The following is a 19,769-nucleotide window of genomic DNA, read 5'->3' as shown; positions in this document are numbered from 1 at the left end:
TTGGCTGTGAATTTGTCATAAACAGCTTTTATTCTGTTGAGCTGTGTTTCCTCTATACTCACTTCAGTAAGAGTTTTTTTAAAACGTATTTTTAGTATTTATTACAAATGTTGCAGTCAGTTTGGTATATGCCAACAATCATGCAGTTTTAACATTTAGGAGTGTGAAAAACACTTAACAATTTCCAAAGGGATATATAGGTGTTATGGTCTTCATTTCAGAGAAGCATAAGTGATTGAATTATTGTCTGCTCTTTAGTGTTTCACCTAACCATTCCATTGCCTCATCAAAGCAAGTGCCTTTGGTTATTGAAGTTTTGAATATTTGCTATTTTTGGTCCTTCAAGACAGGTAGCTCAAGTGAATTTGCCATCTCTGAGGGAGTCATGTCCTGTTCCGTTGTCCTGCTTATTTGTAAACCCCCTAAAATGGCTCTTCTCAGCTCTTCTTCCTCCAAATTGGCAACTAACTCTGATTTTGAAATACCAATTTGGTCTTGGTCACCACAATCTACTACATAAATGACTGCATGCGAGTTTGAATAATAACATCAGTTGTCTGCCCTCCCAAATCCTAGACTTGGAATTTAAGGTTTTTGTATATTGCCATCTCAATATTAAATCCAACGGTAGGAATAGTGGCAATGACTTCTCCAACCTGTAATCAGTACAAAATTGTGGTTTTTCCTGCTCCACCTAATCCCAAAATTAAAATTCTCATTTCCTAGGTTCCAAACAAACTGGAAAAAATGCTTGAGAAAATGTCACCCATGATGAACCACCTGTCCACCCTCATCAACCAAAGCCAGTTCAGCTCCCAGGCAGTTTTCTTAAAAACTTGCTTAGCCTACAACTTCTTCACTGGACTCCTGGCAGTGCTTGGAGCAAGGGGCCATGGAGACTGCACACCAGGAAACTGGTAAGAGTTTAATTTTATCAAATGCTTTTTCTACATCTGTTGAGATGATCATGTGTTTTTTGTTTTTTGTTGATGTGACATATCACAATGTTTGATTTGCGTATGTTAAACCATCCTTGTGATCCTGGGATGACTCCAGCTTGGTTGTGGTGTATGATCTATGTGTTGCTGAATTCAGCTTGATAATATTTTGCTGAGAATTTTTGTATCTATATTCGTCCAAGATATTGGCTGTAATTTTCTTATAGTGTCTTTGTCTGGTTTTGGTATCAAAGTGATGGTGGCTTCATATTGATAGAATGCCTTTGGGAGTGTTCCCTCCTCTTGTATCTTTTGAGAGAGTTTAAGAAGGAGTGGTACAGGTTCTTCTTTGTGTGTTGGGTAGAATTCCCCAGTAAAGCCATCTAGTCCTGGACTTTTGTTTGCAGGGAGGGTTTTTTGTGTGTGTGTGTGTGTGTGTGTGTTTAATTACAGATTTATTACAGAATTTTTATTACAGATTCTACTTATTGGTCTGTTCAAATTCTCTCTCTTCTTGATTGAGTTTTGGTGGGCTGTGTTTCTAGAAAGTTGCCCAAAGTTTCCCATTTCTTCTAGATTGTCCAATTTGTTGGCACATGATAATACTCTCAGATTTTTTTTTCCCTGCAGTATCTGAGTATCTGTTGTTATTTTCCTCTCTCCGCCCCCCCCCCCGCCCCCTATTTTGTGTATTTAGGTTCTCTCTCTTTTCTTGGTGAGCTGGGCCAGAGGTTTGTCAATTTTGTTTACCTTTTCAAAGAATCAACTTTAAGTTTTATTGATTTTTTTTCCAATTTTTAATCTCTATTTTATTTTCCCTTTCATCTTCATTATATCTTTCAGATAACTTTAGGCTTTGTTTGTTCTTCTTTTTCTAATACTTCCACTGGAGAGTTTTTTATTCAAGTATTTTTAGACTATAATACACTCTCAAGATGTTAAAGATCAAAATACTCAGAGATGATAAAAACTTTTATTTTAAATGATGGAATATTTCCAGCATTATCTTGGATCCAGTTAATACACAGGGGGAAAAAGGGACTGCCCTAATGGCTCAGGGATGAAGAACCCACCTGTCAATGCAGGAGACTCAGGTTTGATCACTGAGTCGAGAAGATCCCCTGGAGAAGGAAGTGGCAACCCACTCCAGTATTCTTGCCTGGGAAATCCTATGGACAGAGGAGCCTGGCTGGCTGCAGTCTATGGGGTCACAAAAGTCAGACACAACTTAACAACTAAACAACTACAACAACAAAAGACCATTGTACATGTCAATAATACCAAATAGAAAAGTGACTTGGATATTAAGAAGTACTGTACTAGCCTTTATATCACACTGCCTTTTTAGGCCACCTTCAGATATCACACACATTAAATTACATGCTTTAACTTTCCACCTAGCTCTTCTCATCAAAAGAGAATGGATGTAAGTCTGGTCTAGATCAATAATGATATTCTCCAAAACCACTCTCTAAAGCTACTTCTTGTCTGAATATGTTTTTCTTGGGGTCTGATAAACCATCTTAACCTTAAGCTGTGATGCTGCTGCTGCTAAGTTGCTTTAGTCGTGTCCGACTCTGTGCGACCCCATATACGGCAGTCCGCCAAGCTCCCCTGTCCCTGTTGGTTTCCTGGTGGAGCATACAGGGATAACAGAAAGACACTGATATTTACAGTCTCAAGTTAAACTAGCCTCAATCTCACAAAGCATATTGGAAGAATAAGCTACCTAGCCATACAAGAGTTTACTGAAGTTTTGTGCTGTAAAGAGTCTATCAACAAAGGCAATTTTTGAGAGGATGGGGTACTTAGATTGTTATTTCAGTTTCTGAAAAAGTATTTTGAAATAACATCTTTGCTATGGCTACAGGATTTATTGAGTACAGGAGGTACAACTAGTAACCGGTTACTAGCCTAAGCCTCTGACACTGATGTGATTCAAGTAGAAGTGGTGTCAGATGTAATGTCTTACCCTTTCCTGTGGTATTTAAAGAATTAAAATGGCTTGTTAAAGCTTTAAGTAAATGAGGGCAGGACCAGCAGTGTTCACTGTGTGGTTGATTCTATGTGACTTGAGCTGGCTGGATACTTTACTTAGTTTCATCTTCATGTGATCTGAATTAGCTGAGTGACCAGACATCATCTCTTCTAACATATTCATTTTAAAGAGTGGGAAACCAACATTGAGGTTAACTTGTTGAAGTAACCTACTTCTCTCTTGAAAGAGCTGAACCTCAGATTAAGTTTTCCTGATCTAACCCGTTTCTCTACACTGGATAAAATTGCCCCCAGCTCCACTTTTAACCATATCTTTTATGGACTGAATTGTGTCCCCTCAAAAAATATTTTGCATTCCTAACCCCATGAACCTATGAATGTGACCTTATTTGGGAACAGAGTCATTGCAGATGTAATTACTTAAGACAAGGTCATACTATTAATATAGGGTGGGTCCTTAACCATGTGACTGGTGTCCTTATAAGAAGAGTTGGACACAGACACAGAGGGAAGATAGCCACATGAAGACAGAGTCAGAGATTAGAGTAACACTGCCACAAGCCAAGGAACACTTGAGGCTCCCAGGAGCTGGACCAGGTAAGGAAGGATCCTCCCATAGAGGCTGTAGGAGGATGTGGCCCTGCCAACACCTTAATGGCAGTCTTCTAAAGTGGGAAGACAGTTCATTTCTGTTGCATTAAATGTGTGGTGCTTTGTTACAGCAGCCCTAGGAAATTAATACAACATGTAAAAATTAATACTGTGGCCTTGTGTGAAGGTACCATGTTTATGCCATAGCCGGTAGCCAGATTTCAGCACTCTAGGCAGCAGGTGATTTGTAGTTAGCATTGGGTTTTATCGATTGAACCAGAAGGTCTGATGCTTTCATAAGCTGCACCTCTGAAATCTTCATACTAGAAACAGTTAGTCTTTTAATAACTTTAATACATACTTTTAAAATGCTTATATAATTAATTCTATTGGACATTCTATTTATAGCGACTAAAATGTGGACACAGCTTGGTGGGTATACATATTGGCTCAATGTTTGAAAAGGTCTGATTACTCTAGATTGCTTAATAGCCATGTATCTCACCATTTTTCACACTCTGAGAGCTGCCACCAAGGAAGTAGCTCTTCTATATAATTGTCACAACTCTTATCGGAGTTGTCTCTACTTCTGTCTTAATAGCAATGTTAGTGATTATAAAGGGTGCACCTATGTATGGTTGACCAGGTGGACTTCACTGTAGTGAAGCACACTGTGATTCACCCAGTTTATCTAATAAATGGCTCCAGAGCTTCTGTGTTCAGAATAGAGTGGGGAATAGCATTGACATTGCCTTCCCTATAAGTATATGACTTAACATGAGCAGTGAGTTCATCACTGGAATAATTTCTGTTTAATTACAGTGGTGACAAATGTTATGAGCATGAGCACAAGCTGGGATGGGGAGTTACACATAACCTGAATTGGCTGGAGGAGAAAATCAGTCAGAAAGGCATCTGAGGAACTGATAAAAACTCTGTTTCTGACAAGTGAGTAGGACGCTCTCAGCCCTCACCCCATCCATCCGTAAATCCTGCGAGTGCTCCTTCAGCCTGGATCTTTAATCCAGCTTTTTCATTGCCAGTATTGCTAATCCTGTGATGGCTGTTGCAATACCATCACCTCAGCACCTGGGCTATTTTAATATGATCCTGTCTCTTGTTTCCATCCTTACACTCTGTTCTTATCACAGTGGCCAGACTCATTCTTTAAAACTATGACTCAGACCATGTCTGTCCTCTCTCCAATAGCTCCCATGATTTCCCAAACTGGAATAAAATCCAGAACCCTTACAGTGGTTGATGGTTGATAAGCCACCCTTCTGACCTCATCTCCAGCTGCCCTCTGCCTCCCTCCCTGTGTTCCAGCTGCACTGGCCACCCTGCTGTACCATGATATCCACTGAGAGGTTTCACTGTAGCTGTTGGTTTTTGCTTTTTGTCCTTTTTTTTCTTGTTTGGAATGCTCTTACCAAGACAGCTGATCAGCTCACTCATGCATTTCATGTCTCTGTCAGTTGTGACCTTTTTAGGTCTTTCCTGGCCATTCAGTAAAAAAATGACAACTCCCTGTTTTCCCTGTCATTCCCTGCCTGTCTCACTTACTTTGTCTTAGTTTTTTTTTTCTCCCCCTATAGAATTTAGCACCATTGAAAAGCTTTCACTTTGTTGCATGGGGTAGGATGGGGGTGTTGGAATGACCTGGACAGGCAGGTGTGTTCGTACAATGTGGACAGGAGCTTCTCTTGTTGAAGGAGTTGAAAGGCCCCTGTGAAGGGAGAACTCTAAGCAGGGGGCAGATGGCAAAGGAAAAGGAGAGGTAGGCAGGACCAGATCATGGGGGCCACTGAGGGCACGTGAGAATGAGGGTCCCAAGCTTGAGAGAAACATGTAGCCACTGACGGTTTTCAATGGGGGAGTGACGATGCATGCACATGCTAAGACCCCTGCTGATTGCGTGTAGAGAATGGTTGGGAAATGACAAGTTTGGAGCAGTCCCTTCCGGTGATCTGGATGGGGGGTGACATGTTCTAGATCATTAGGTTTACCTGAAGAGAGGGATGGTGGACAAGGTTGGGGACACTGGGGAGACTATCGAGACTTCTCCTGAAGGAGCAAGGGTGTAGGGGGGTGGCTCTTGCTCAGCCTGGGATCTTGAGATGGAGTTGGTTTATGAGTATTGAAACTAGAGGCTGGAAGAGCAGACCATGGATTCTGTTTTAGATACGTGGTCTTTATACTACAATTCTTCTCACAGCCAGACCCATTTATCTAATCCCCTTTTTAACATTTCTACTCACATACTTACGAGGCAGCTCAAAGCTTATCATGTAGCCTGGACATGGTGTTTGAATTTGTGGAAAAGATCTTCCAAGAAGAGGTGTAAGAAGGAATCACATGGGAGCCTGGACTGACTTCTGAGATGTTCTAACTTGTAACAGAAATCAGGTGGAAAAGAAAAATTCCCAGAAGATGGCCCCTTTCTCCTTGGAGATTCATTCTGATCAATGTTTGACAGATGAAGAAACAGATGCTGAGAACAGGGAGGCAACTTGCCTGATCTCCTGGGTAGTTGGGCAGTGAGATTAAGCAGTCTTTCTGGATTGGGGTAGAGTAGGAGTAAATAAGTCAAAATAAGAGGTTTTTGAGCTTTTAGCAGCACTTGGACAAGAGTCTCATATATGTTCCTACCTTCTTCCATGTGAAATCTATGTCCACTCCCATTTAGAAATACCTAGGAAAGGTACTTCCATTAATAACTTTTTTTTCAGAAACCTCTTATCTGTATCCTTGTGACACTAAAAATTTACTACGTGATGCAAGGTGGTTTTAATTTTGAATTCATTCTCTTTTTCTTCCCTCCTATCTCCTGTCTTCCTCTCTCTCTCTCTCTCTCTTTCATTTTCTCCTTAGATTGGGATCTGCACTCATGTGTTGGCAGCTTTTAACACTGTCAGTATGCAATACATTGTTGATAGACACGCATCTAAATAGAATATGCAGAATGCAACAGAAATGCATTTTTAAAAAGTTTTATCCTAGAGACGTTTCAGTGTGTTCTAAGGGGAGCTGTAATTCTTTGTGTTCTGGACAAAGAATAGATTCAGATCATTAGCATTCTGCTCCTCACAGTAGCGGGTACATTTTGCAGTAAATTATACTCATCAGCGCTCCCATAGACCCTTGCAAACTAGGCTCACTGAGCCCTTGCTTGGAAGTTGCTGCTACCAACTTTATAAGGGAGGCAGCAACTAGTTAAGACAAACTGCAAACCATGAATGTGTATTCTATAGGGGACCCACCCGATCAATGTTAGTAGAGCCCCTAAATCTGCTCAAAAGAACCTGTTATCTCACCTCTTTAGAGTTATCACAGAATTTTAAGTTAGTACTTCAATGCCCTTTACAAAGAGTTTAAATCCTTTGCTCTTCCCCATGAACATTTTCGTCAAAATGTACTTGAGCTCCAATTGCTTGGTGAAAAATAGGTCACTGCTAGTCATGTTTAGCATTCTTCTTTCTTCGCCTTTGGGATAGAATCTGCCTTCAGACTATTTTTCACACAGAATAAGGATTAGTGCCTCTTTATCAATGTTGTCCATATCCCCCCTCAGTGTACTTTATTATCACTGCTAGAAGGTGCTTCTCTAAGACTGAGTTGTAGAGCTGTTAAAAAAAAAAAAAAAAAAAAAAGTCAAGCTCCCCAAAGCCAGGGAAAATTGAAATGTCACTCTTTACAAGGAGTTTTAGGAGGGAGACTAAGTGTTTACTTCAATACAGACCATCCATTCTAGGGCCCAGTTTAGAAACTTTCAAAATCAATTTTAAATCTTTTCTTTACAGCTTTCACATCCCTTCAATATCATCCTTTTTTTTTTTTTTTTTTTTATGAGATTGCCTTGGCCAGGCAGCCCAGGCCGGGGCGGGGTGGGTTGGTGGGGGTGGTCAGAGGGACACTGGTGGTTGATCTGTTTTCCAGGCTCGGTCACTCCTGTGCCCGCAGCTCTGCACACTGTCCCAGCTGCCACCTGCCTGCTGCCCGCCTGCCCCAGATGCACTGAGCCTGCCTGCTGTTTGGCAGACATTTCCCTTTGTTTGTGCTCCTTGTGTTGCTCTAATAACCCTCCTCAAGGCCAAATTAGATTTATATGGAAGGAGAAGGCAGCTAGAGGCTTCAGAATGACTATGCTAATTAGAAACCAAAATATAAACAGCAACTCCACATGGATGTATTAAATAGGCCAGCATTCTCCACAGCAAATCAAATTAAGAGAAATCCCATTATCTCGCTCAGGGCTTCTGCATTTTTTTCCTGACTGCCTGTTTTCCTGTTTGAACAGGACAAGGGCATGAATATATTTCATTCTAGGTCTGGTTCTAAACTACAGTCTCTTTCTCCCTTAGCCCAAACTACAACGATTCCAAATCATTATTCACAATTACAGCAAACTCATTTTTTTAAAAATCCACTGTAAGTTTATATATCACCCTCTAAAGATTTTAGGCTTTGATGCAGCCTCAAACATTTCATTTATTTTCACCGGCTTGGCTTCAATGTTAACTAGTTACCACAAAGTATTCTAAACAGACTTCTGGAAAGTCCCATGGATCCTATAAGAATTTATGATTATCTGTTTCAGGAAATGAATATTCCATCCCTTAATTTCTAACCTTGTGCAGTCAGGCTGATGCTACAAAGGAATGTAAAACAAAAGTAACCTGTCTCCTCCTTTAAAATGAACCAGTACTAGTTGTCAGAAAGTTTTTAGGAGCTCAGTATTACAGGTGGCAAAGCAGGTAGGAAAAGTAGTCACTTTTGCAGTTAAAAGTTGCTGAGATAGTGAAGGAGGAGGCATTGGAAATAAGAGGTTTTCTCAGAGGCTGGGGAAAGAGAAGGCAGGTCTCCATTAGCCACTGGAAAAACTTTTTGTGTACAAGTGAAAGTGAAAGTCACTCAGTCATGTCTGACTCTTTGCGACCCCATGGACTTAGTCTATGGAATTCGCCAGGCCAAAATACTAGAGTGGGTAGCCTTTCCCTTCTCCAGAAGATCTTTCCAACCCAGGGATCAGACCCAGGTCTCCCACATTGCAGGCTGATTCTTTACCAGCAGAGCTACAAGGGAAGGCAGGTACACCAAAGCTTGGAGAATCATGGCTCTTGTCTTTCAACTTTTAAAAAATTGTATTTATTTTTAACTGAAGGATAATTGCTTTATAGTATTGTGTTGGTTTCTACCAAACAGCAACATGATCTTTCAACTTTTTATGAAAATAAAATTTTCACTACTCATAGCTTTTCATTTAGTACTATATGACAAGTCCTCTAATGATACGACAGTGAGCAAGCTGGAAGTTCCTGAGGCAGGGGTGTGGTGCTGCAGGAAGATAAACCCCAAGAAAACCAGCAGGGGACTGAGAGACTGGAGCTTCAAGGCAGCCAGAACAGCAGAGGTGCTCCTTCGGTTGAGTTCCTGTAGGAGAAATCATGAAAGTACATTTTCTACCCTACTTCTGGGCCAAGTTCATCATGGTCTGATCAACTCCTTTCCTGCTGTGTGAGAACTCCAATTCCTTTTCCTTTCTTTTGAAAAGAAGTCACACCTCAATTTTGCAAGTCAGAAGCAAACCAATCTATTGTAACCAGAAAGGAATAAAGGATTGTGGTTAAAGAAAGTAGTGGGGAGGGCAAGCACCTTGGCAGAAGATGAGAATTCTGGTCCTCAGGATTAAGTAATGATGGCCATCCCTTCACAACAGCACATATAAACCACTCTTCTGTTTTACTTGATGATCCCTTTCTCAGGGCTGTTTCTTCTTATGTAAATATTAAGCCTACTGCTTCTTCTGGGGAAAGCTAAGAAGAGTGAATACTAGGAATTTCAGGTTACATCATGTGTTTCTCTAAGCATGAATACTGTAGTGAGTTGCCATTCCCTTCTCCAGGGGACCTTCCCGACCCATGGATCGAACCCAAGTCTTATGCATTACAGGCAGATTCTTTGCCTCTTTAGCTAGATTCACATTACTTAGGGAAAATAAGCTTCTCTGAAAATGCCTCATTTACCTATCATCTGCTATTCCAGTGAAAGTGAAAGTGAAGTGAAGTCGCTCAGTCGTATCCGACTTTTTGCAACCGCATGAATTATAGCCTACTAGGCTCCTCCCTCCATGGGATTCTCCAGGCAAGAGTACTGGAGTGGGTTGCCATTTCCTTCTCCAGGGGCTCTTCCCGACCCAGGGATCGAACCCGGGTCTCCAGCATTCCAGGCAGACGCTTTAACCTCTGAGCCACCCAAGTAAACATTCCAGTGAAGGGCTTAGCATTAATTTTCTTTTGCGGTTTTGTGACTCTCCTCTATCAAAATTTAGTCAAGCTCCCTTGAGCCTTCCTTTAGACTAACTCTTAGCCTTGGTTTGACCATTTTGGGCCTTCCTAGCCTAGTTGTAGCCAGAATTCTGCTAAGTCAGTTTAGGGATAATCCTTTTACCCTGGATGTCTGATCATCCTTGTACCTGATCCCCTACAATCTCCCAGATGACAATTGATCACCTGGCCTGCCTTCAGCAATAATCCTATTAATTCAGTTTAGCAAGAATTACCCCTTCTTGGTAATTTTCCATCCATCTCCCCCAGCCTTCCATAGCCATAAATCCTCAGTTATCTTTACAATATTCTGAGTTGTGTTTCATCTCTCTTCCCCCCATGGCAATAGTCTTCACATCTATTGCAAAAATCCTGAGTAAAGTCTTCTTTACTGTTTTAAGTGTAAGAATAATTTTTCTAATTCTTGGCAAAAATATTTGTTCTTTTATGATAAAAGCAGTTGAATAAATGAAACATATGTTTGACATCTTGCTTAAACCAAATTCTGTGTGTTTGTGTGTACATTATATAAATGTACGTATACCTATATACATATGTATATGTATATCATTGATATATATATATCAATATACATATGTATATCATATATATATCTATACCTATATACATATGTATATCAATCAGAAGATTCCTAAAAGAATGTCAAAAGAAGTAATTTTAAATATTTTTTATTACATATTACTACTTTCAGGGTAAAATTCTAAACTGTTAGCAAGTGTACAAAATCTTCTTGATTAGCCCTTTTCCTCCAAGCCTCTTACTTTCCACCCAGTTGGAACAGTGTTCCACCATTTCAACTTTGTGGGCTTCCCTGGTGGCTCAACAGTAAAGAAACTGCCTTCAATGCAGGAGACAGGGCTTTGATCTTTGGGTCAGGAAGATCCCCTGGAGGAAGGCGCGGCAACCCATTCTAGTATTTGCCTAGAGAATCCTACATACAGAAGAGCCTGGCAGGCTATAGTCCACAGAGTTGCAAAGAGTCGGACTTCATGACTGAAGCAACTTAGCACACACACGTGCACTCCAACTTTAGTCTAAATATCCAAGGCATGAAAACAGGCCATATTAAAACAAAACAAAACAAAACTGTAGGTATGTGCCACCCAACATGGGAACCATTAGGCAAAAATGACTATTACATTTAAATTAAGTCAAGTTAAAATTGCCTCAGTCACAGCAGCCACATCTCCAGTGTTCAGTGTGTAACTATGACTATTGGCTGTCATATTTGTTAGCACAGATGGAGAGGATTTCCATTATCTATCATCGTTAGAAAATTCTATAGGATAGTGCTGATCTATATAATTCAGGCTTGCAGGAACAAAAAATGTAGACAGCTCTCATAGCCAGGCTTACAGTGTGGAGAGTGTTTCATACCAACTTATATTCATTTACTCAAATTTAAGGCTTGTTGTGGCACGATCTGTGAATCCTTTCTTGGTTCCCCCAGCACAAATTAATCAACATTTGTTTCTGTTGCTTATACGATGTTTTTGTTTTCCTGGCTGTAAATCGGAAACCTAAGAAGCAGAATCCGTTTCTAAATCTATAGGAATAAGCAGATAGAGTGAATGAAGAGTTTTGTCTCTGTAGCATGAGTTTAGCAAAATACTGGTGACTTTGGGAAAGTTGGATCTTTGGAGAAGGTCCAAATCCTTGGCTTTTTCGCAGGTGTGCAGCTGTTTCTGCTAAGTCACTTCAGTCGTGTCCGACTCTGCGACCCCATAGATGGCAGCCCACCAGGCTCCCCCATCCCTGGGATTCTCCAGGCAAGAACACTGGAGTGGGTTGCCATTTCCTTCTCCAGTGCATGAAAGTGAAAAGTGAAAGTGAAATCGCTCAGTCATGTCTGACTCTGCGACCCCATGGACTGCAGCCTACCAGGCTGCTCCGTCCACGGGATTTTCCACGCAAGAGTACTGGAGTGGGGTGCCATTGCCTTCTCCATCACAGGTGGCATAGATACTGACAAATGACATATATCTGTTTACAGATACTGAAATTGAGGCTTAGGAGTTAAAAATACCTGCCTTAGCATTGATGTGAGCATTGGTTTAATAAATCACTTAGCTCTGTGCATGGCATATAAGTACTTAATATTTGGTATCATTTAATCTAAATTTTGCATTCCTTATTTTTTTTTTTAATTATTGGGATATTGGGGAGGAGGTCACGTTAATATTTTATTTAAAATAGTTTTTAAAGAATCATTTTGATGTTCAAACCAAGATAAGAGTTAGTAATGGGGAAAGGGTGCTTTGTTTCTAGCTTGAACTTAAATCAAGCTTTGCTTTAAGACTTGTATCCAAGTTGGACACAAAGGATGATACTTCGGGGTCAGAAAGACTTGTGTTTAAAAAAAAATTCAAGAGAGATAGATCAAAATTATACTTTAAGCATTAGAAAGGAGGCAATAGTAATATTCTTAATATATTAGACACAGAGTCATTGAATAAAGTCTCAGTGATGCAATAGATGTTCCTTCTTTCAATTTTATCAGTTTGCAAAATTCATGAGGTTAATAAGTATTAAAAATCTCATTACTGTACCATATCAAATAGGGATGTAGCTCGAGGGTGTAATAAACTAGTTCTATTGTTGAAACTCCATCAAAAAGCAGGACTGCACTTACCAGCATTATAAAAACCTCTATATCTCTCTGCATACAACTTTAACAAAAAATATTACATATGGGGTTTCTGAAAACTCACAATTCAAATCTTGAAACTCATTGACTTCACATATAAAGTTATAGCAGGTGGCTATTAAGAGTTTGAAAGAGATTCACTGTCAGCAAAGTGCTATTGGTCTAGTTGTAGATATACTGGGAATTTACATCAATAGCCATATTTTGCTTTTTTTTTTTTTTTTTAAATCTTGTATAACTTTGCTGAAGCAATAACGGTTCCAAGTATTTTGCACAGTGCAACTGTTACCCCCTACTTCCCATAGAGATTATATATCAATATTGATAGGGTTTAATAGCTGCCTACTCCTTCTCAGGAAGAACTGAGGAAGCCTCAGTAGCATTTACTTATATTGACTCTATTAACTTCATGTTCTATTCTTCCTCCAGCTCAACCTGGGAGCCTCCATCACCCTCAGTTAGCTACCAGCTACACTATTGCCCTTCTTAAATGTCACTTTGTTTTCATATTTAATGGATAACTTAAGATAAATTACCCTAGAGATGGATGTGAGGGGCCCTACTTGTAAGATACAAATTGGGGGAAAATCCTAAATAAAAATATAAGCTACATTGATAGTATAATGAACTATTTGTTCATCTTCCCTTAAGTTATTCCAAGTACAGCAGGCAGGGAAGGTAAGTTTGCAAGATATATTGCTTTGCTACCCATGATGTTTGCCTCCTAGAGCACTCATAATTTTCAGGTAGCAGCTCTGTTTCCACCTATGATCTCAAATTGGTTAGGCTCTTATCCCAGGTGATAAATTATAGTTTTGCTAAAGCACTTAGATATCTATTTCCTCAGATTGATATAAGTAGGGGGAAAGAAGGTCAGGAAACATGAATCAGTTTTGGCAAATGAACTATATTGCTGTTTAGTCTCTCAGTTGTGTCCAATTCTTTGTGATCGCATGAACTGCAACATGCCAGGCTTCCCTGTTCATCATCATCTCCCAGAGCTCAATCAAACTCATGTCCATTGAGTCAGTGATGCCATCCAACCATCTTGTCCTCTGTTGTCACCTTCTCTTCCTACCTTCAATCTTTCCCAGCATCAGGGTCTTTTCTAATGAGTTGGTTTTTCACATTAGGAGGCAAAAGTATTGTAGCTTCAGCATCAGTCAATACAATGAATATTCAGGACTGATTTCCTTTAGGATTGACTGGTTTGATCTCCTTGCAGTCCAAGAGACTCTGAAGAGTCTTCTCCAGCACCACAGTTGAAAAGCATCAGTTCTTCAGTGCTCAGCCTTCTTTTTGGTCCAACTCTCACGTCCATTCATGACTACTGGAAAAAATGTATCTTTGACTAGATGGGCCTTTGTCGGCAAAGTAATGTCTCTCCTTTTTAATATGCTGTCTAGGTTGGTTATAGCGTTTCTTCCAAGGAGCAAATGTCTTTTAGTTTCATGGCTGCAGTCACCATCTGCAGTGATTTTGTAGCCCAAGAAAATAAGGTCTATCACTGTTTCTATTGTTTCCCCATCTATTTGTCATGAAATGATGGGGCCAGCTGCCATGATCTTAGTTTTTTTGAGTGTTGAGTTTTAAGCCAACTTTTTCATTCTCCTCTTTCACTTTCATCAAGAGGCTCTTTAGTTCCTCTTCACTTTCTGCCATAAGGGTGGTGTCTTCTGCATATCTGTGGTTATTGATATTTCTCCCAGCAATCTTGATTCCAGCTTGTGCTTCTTTCAGCCCTGCATTTTTCATGATGTACTCTGCATAGAAGTTAAATAAGCAGGGTGACAATATACAGCCTTAACGTACTCCTTTCCCAATTTGGAACCAGTCTGTTGTTCCATGTCCAGTTCTAACTGTTGCTTCCCAACCTGCATATAGGTTTCTCAGGAGGCAGGTAAGGTACTCTGGTATTCCCATCTCTTCAGAATTTTCAGCAGTTTGTTGTGATCTACACAGTCAAAGGCTTTGGCATAGTCAATTAGGCAGAAGTAGATGTTTTTTCCTAGAATTCTCTTGCTTTTTCTATGATCCAACAGATGTTGGAAATGGGGTTCTTCTGCCTTTTCTAAATCCAGCTTGAACATCTGGAATTTCTCGGTTCACGTGCTATTAAAGCCTAGCTTGGAGAATTTTGAGCATTACTTTGCTAGCATGTGAAATGAGTGCAATCGTGTGATAGTATGAACATTCTTTGGCGTTGCCTTTCTCTGGGATTGGAATGAAAACTGACCTTTCCAATCTATGGCCACTGCTGAGTTTTTCAAATTTTCTAGCATATTGAGTGCAGTACTTTAACAGCACCATCTTTTAGGTTTTAAAATAGCTCTGCTGGAATTCCATCACCTCCACTGGCTTTGTTTATAGTAATGCTTCCTAAGGTCCACTTGACTTCTCACTCCAAGATGTCTGGCTGTAGGTGAGTGATCACACCATCATGGTTATCTGAGTCATTATGATCTTTTTTTGTATAGTTCTTCTGTGTATTGTTGCTTCCTCTTCTTAATATCTTCTGCTTCTGTTAGGTCCATACCATTTCTGTACTTTACTGTGCCCATCTTTGCATGAAATGTTCCCTTGGCACCTCTAACTTTCATGAAGAGATCTCTAGTCTTTCCCATTCTATTGTTTTCCTTTATATCTTTGCATTGATCACTGAGGAAGGCTTTCTTATCTCTCCTTACTTTTATTTGGAACTCTGCATTCATATGGATGTATCTTCCCCTTTCTCCATTGTCTTTTGCTTCTCTTTTTTTCTCGGCTATTTGTAAGGCCTCCTCAGACAACCATTTTGCCTTTTTGCATTTCTTATTCTTGGGGATTGTTTTGATCACTGCCTCCTGTACAATATTACAAACCTCCATCCATAGTTCTTCAGGCACTCTCTCTATCAGATCTAATCCCTTTATTTGTCACTTCTACTGTATAATCATAAGATATTTGATTAAGGTCATACCTGAATGTCCAGTGGTTTTCCCTACTTTCTTCAATTTAAATCTGAATTTGTCAATAAGGAGTTCATGTTCTGAGTTACAGTCAGTCCCTGGTGTTGATTTTGCTGACTGTATAGAGCTTCTCCATCTTCAGCTGCAAAGAATATAATCAGTCTGATTTTGGTATTGACCATCTGGTGATGTCCATGTGTAGAGTCATCTCTCGTGTTGTTGGAAGAGGGTGTTTCCTATGACCAGTGCATTCTCTTGGCAAAACTCTGTTAGCCTTTGCCCTGCTTCATTTTCTACTCTAAGGCCAAACTTGCCTGTTACTCCAGATATCTCTTGACTTTCTAGTTTTGCATTTCAATCCCCTATGATGAAAGGGACATCTTTTTTTGGTGTTAGTTCTAGAAGGTCTTGTAGGTCTTCATAGAACTGTTCAATTTCAGCTTCTTTGGCATTAGTGATTGGGTCATACACTTCAATTACTGTGATATTGAATGGTTTGCTTCGGAAATGAGCAGAGATCATTCTGTTGTTTTTGAGATTGCACCCACGCACTGCATTTTGAACTCTTTTGTTGACTGTGAGGGCTACTCCATTCCTTCTAAGGGATTGTTGCCCACTATAGTAGATATAATAGTCATCTGAATTAAATTTGCCAATTCCAGTCTGTTTTATTAGTTCACTGATTCCTAAAATATCAGTGTTCTCTCTTGTCATCTCCTGTTTCACCACTTCTAATTTACCTTGATTCATGGACCTAACATTCCAGGTTCCTTTGCTGTATTGTTCTTTACAGCATTGGACTTTACTTTCACCACCAGACACATCCACAACTTGGCATTGTTTCCACTTGGCTTAGGCTCTTCATTCCTTCTGGAGCTATTTCTGCACTCTTCTCCAGTTGCATATGGGTACCTACCAACCTGGGGAGTCCATTTTTCAGTGTCATATCTTTTTTTTTTTTAATTTTATTTTATTTTTAAACTTTACATAATTGTATTAGTTTTGCCAAATATCAAAATGAATCCGCCACAGGTATACATGTGTTCCCTATCCTGAACCCTCCTCCCTCCTCCCTCCCCATACCATCCCTCTGGGTCGTCCCAGTGCACTAGCCCCAAGCATCCAGTATCGTGCATCGAACCTGGACTGGCATCTCGTTTCATACATGATATTTTACATGTTTCAATGCCATTCTCCCAAATCTTCCCACCCTCTCCCTCTCCCACAGAGTCCAAAAGACTGTTCTATACATCAGTGTCTCTTTTGCTGTCTCATACACAGGGTTATTGTTACCATCTTTCTAAATTCCATATATATGCGTTAGTATAGTGTATTGGTGTTTTTCCTTCTGGCTTACTTCACTCTGTATAATAGGCTCCAGTTTCATCCACCTCATTAGAACTGATTCAAATGTATTCTTTTTAATGGCTGAGTAATACTCCATTGTGTATATGTACCATAGCTTTCTTATCCATTCATCTGCTGATGGACATCTAGGTTGCTTTTTGTCTTTCCATACTGTTCATGGGTTCTATAGTAGATCATTTCCATTTTTACTCAGAAAGGGAAGCCTTTCTCAGTAAAGCCTTGGGAGGGATAGACTTTTATTCCTTCCTTGTCTTTTCTGCCTAGAAGTCAAATGAGATGCATGGAGGTCATCTTGCTAACAGGTTTAAAAGCTTGTGGACAAAAATCCGATATTTTAAAGATGAAGGAAAAAAGAGCCTGGGCCCATGAAATTGATATTGAGCTTACCTCTAGAGTTCTATGTGAGAGAAATAAACCTCCATTTTAAAAGCACCTCTAAGCTGGATTTTCCTATAGTGGGAAGCATTCCTGGGTGATTCAGTAACTGACAGACATTAGTGTTCTAACGTAACAAATTATTTTCTGTGGCCAGAACTTTATTTTTAGGGTTGGAATCCAGTGCTTTCCACTGTGGCTTGCTCTGAGTAGACAGTAAAACTTTGTCTAAACCATCATTTTAGTCAACTTGGGCTGCTGTTGTAAATTATCAAAGACTATGTAGCTTAAATAACAGATTTATTTTCTCTCATTTCTGGAGACTGGAGTCTAAGAACAGTGTGTCAGTGAGGTTGGGTTCTGGTGAAGGCTCTCTTCCTGACTTATAGGTGGCCACCTTCTTTCTCCTCACATGTCAGAGAGAGAGAGAGAGATTTGATGCCCCTTCCTTTTTTTTTTCCTTTAAGAGCACAAATACCAACACAAGGGCCACATTGTCATGACCTCAACTGAACATAATTATCTCTCAAGGTATCATCTCCAAATACCATCATATATGGGAGATTAGGTCTTCAGTGTGTTTTGGTGGGGCATACTTTGATCCATGGCAATATGCAATCTACACTATTTTTACTTCTAAGCTCTCAGAGGGCCTTGTATTCATGAGGCATATGTGAAGAAACTTATATATACATCATTTATATGGTGAGGTTATTGCCTGTGCTGGCTTCATACACTTGTTGGGGTGTACATGCCAAGAGGGGACCTGCTCATGCTTATAGGGCTTGCTGTCATCCAGGGCATCATTGTACTATGTTGCTTCCTTATGAAAGTCAGTCACCCAGCTTTTCTTCCTGGCCTCCTGTATTGTTCACTTGGTTCCTGTCTTCATTCTCATTCATCTACCCTGTGGCTAATCACCACCTCTAAGTATATGGGGTATGGATTTCATAGGCTACAGCAAATGAGAACATGCAACCTTATGTTTTTTTCAGAACTGATCTCATCTTACTGAGTCCTCAGTAGGTCTGAGATAGACATAAAATATTCTAAACACTTGAAACAAGTCATCATTGTTTCAAGTTGAAACAAGGATAAATCCAGGATTTTACCTTTCTTCTGCTTTTATTTCCTGCGGTTCCTGACTAGGATGACCAGGGCACCGGGAGAAATGAAAAAACTCATAGCGATGTTTGGAGATCCTGAACAGATGATGCTGCCTGTACCCTGGCTTGGTCTGCAGTATGCCTGTGCCTTCCATGTCCCTTTTGCTGGACAACCAGAGTAGTATTTTTACTGAGCTCCACACATTGACATTTTAATATGTGCATAATTGGTTCACTATCCAAACAATACATAAGGATGTAAAAATAGGAATTTCATGTCTCCTTCCCAAGCTCTAACCCTACTACCAGGAGGCAACGACTTAATACTAATTCTATAGTTTGCATCATAGCTTTAAAGCTGAAAAGAAATAAAACAATGAGTGTTTAGACAGGATTTATTGTCTCTGCTGGGAAAGATGAAGAATTTACTAAATTTACCCAACCTCTTATCTCTTCTACCAAATCTGTTAATTATAGTTACATAAAAGATTGTAAATGTCAAAGCTTGATTTAAAAATAAATTATAACTAAGTCTTCCATGCTTTGGTTTAGAGATTCATCCCATAGATAATGAATGGCATTTATCATATTATGTAAATGTTCTTTTAAAACTAGTTATTATGAATGGATTCTTTCAGAAGTAGGCAATCTTAGATTATTGAAACATTGCTGCTTTTAGGAGACTTTTCCATGTTTTAAGGTCTAATGTAGCCATTAATTTCTTTTTCTCTAACTTTTCTGGTTCTGATAACTATTCTCTCCCTCAGACCTAGTGTTGGAACGTTGCTAGACCCAGGGAACACTGCATATCCTGTTTTTTGTCTCTACCATTCCCATACTCTGAGGAACATTTAAGTGAAAGTGAAAGTGAAGATCGCTCAGTTGTGTCTGACTCTTTGTGACCCCATGGACTATACAGTCCATGGAATTCACCAGGCCAGAATACTGGAGTGGGTAACCTTTCCCTTCTCCAGGGGAATCTTCCTGACCCAGGGATTGGACCTAGGGATTGAACCTGTGTCTCCCACATTGCAGGTGGATTCTTTACCAGCTGAGCCACAAGGGAAGCCCAAAGGGACCTTTAATAGAGGGACTATTCATAGAACACCTGATTGGGTGTGTCAGTTTGTTCTTATTAGGACCCTTTTAAGTCTAGTCTCAGTCAGTCTATTCAGTTCAGTTCAGTTCAGTCGCTCACTCCTGTCCAACTCTTTGCGGCCCCATGAATTGCAGCACGCCAGGCCTCCCTGTCCATCACCAACTCCCGGAGTTCACTCAAACTCACGTCCATCGAGTCGGTGATACCATCCGGCCATCTCATCCTCTGTCGTCCCCTTCTCCTCCTGACCCCAATCCCTCCCAGCATCAGAGTCTTTTCCAATGAGTCAACTCTTGGCATCAGGTGGCCAAAGTACTGGAGTTTCAGTTTTAGCATCATTCCTTCCAAAGAAATC

At 40.1% G+C, this 19,769-nt stretch overlaps 1 pseudogene; it reads right to left on the bottom strand.

The window, feature by feature from the left end:
- Nucleotides 1-224: 224 nt before the first annotated feature.
- Nucleotides 225-770, bottom strand: LOC100141228 (ADP-ribosylation factor-like protein 1; annotated as a pseudogene).
- Nucleotides 771-19,769: the final 18,999 nt, after the last annotated feature.

Source organism: Bos taurus, chromosome 10 (assembly GCF_002263795.3).
Source record: "Bos taurus isolate L1 Dominette 01449 registration number 42190680 breed Hereford chromosome 10, ARS-UCD2.0, whole genome shotgun sequence".
In the NCBI taxonomy this organism is placed as follows: Eukaryota; Metazoa; Chordata; class Mammalia; order Artiodactyla; family Bovidae; genus Bos; species Bos taurus.
This window is presented reverse-complemented; position numbering and strand designations above follow the sequence as displayed.